Source organism: Chrysochloris asiatica, unplaced genomic scaffold, assembly GCF_000296735.1.
Source record: "Chrysochloris asiatica unplaced genomic scaffold, ChrAsi1.0 scaffold00230, whole genome shotgun sequence".
Taxonomy (NCBI): domain Eukaryota; kingdom Metazoa; phylum Chordata; class Mammalia; order Afrosoricida; family Chrysochloridae; genus Chrysochloris; species Chrysochloris asiatica.
Genome location: NW_006408748.1, coordinates 517998 through 518999, shown reverse-complemented (window position 1 = coordinate 518999; position 1002 = coordinate 517998). Strand labels below are relative to the sequence as shown.

At 47.3% G+C, this 1002-nt stretch overlaps 1 pseudogene; it reads right to left on the bottom strand.

The window, feature by feature from the left end:
* Positions 1-5: 5 nt before the first annotated feature.
* LOC102834761 lies at positions 6-485 on the bottom strand (annotated as a pseudogene).
* Positions 486-1002: the final 517 nt, after the last annotated feature.

The following is a 1002-nucleotide window of genomic DNA, read 5'->3' as shown; positions in this document are numbered from 1 at the left end:
GATGGATCGGTCTTCTTGGCATACTGTCAAAGCCTTTCCTCCCAAAGGCCTCCTTGTCCTCCTCATCACTGCTAAACAGGTCAATGTCGTTGTCTTCATAGTCCTTCGCGGGTGTGACCACCTTCTTGGCTGGGGGCTCCACCTGGCGCATGGGAGACACGTGCTGGGTAGTGGGGCAGTGGTGTGGTGGCCGAGTGAGCTCCTCTCCAGTGAGCTCAGCCTCACCTCCAGCTTGGAGAGGTCCCGCACCACGCTGTGCAGGCTCTGGTCCCCACCTGGCCTGCTGGATGCCCCAGAGCATCCGGCCAGGATTTCTGGTTGTTCTCTCTGGCTCGTGCAATTTCTCAGAGGATCACGGCTGGTGCTGTTCTGGCGGGAGGAGTGGTCATCAGCCCATTCATCTGCTCGTAGAATTTCTGCTCAGCATTGTCATACTTGAACTTACTGAACCATACTATCTCATGCACTAGGAAGTTTGTGGCCATCTTCCTGATGCCGGAAAAGGACACGGTGACTACAGTTTTTCAGCTTGAAAAATGCTGAGTCTGTTCTTTTGGTTTTCTTACTCCAGGTCTTTGCACATTTCATTATCATGCATGGCTTTGTCTTCCAGAGCTGAACTTTGAAATTTTCTTTTCAGCTCTTTCACTTCATCATTTCTTCCATTTGCTATAGCATCTCTGTGCTGTGTGCTGGAGAACAAGTTTCAGAATCTCTTCTGACATCCATTTTGGTCTTTTCCTTCTTTCTTGTCTTCTTAGTGACCCTTTGTTTTCTTCCTGTATGATGTTCTTGATGTCATCTCACAACTCTTCATTAATGTCAAGTCCATCAAATCTGTTCTTGAGATCATCTCTAAATTCAGGTGGGATATGTTCAAGGTCATATTTTGGCTCCTGTGGATTTGTTTTCATTTTCTTCAGCTTCAGCCTGAACTTACATATGTGCAATTGGTGATCTATTTCCACAGTCTGCCCCTGGTCTTGTTTTGGGTGATGATTT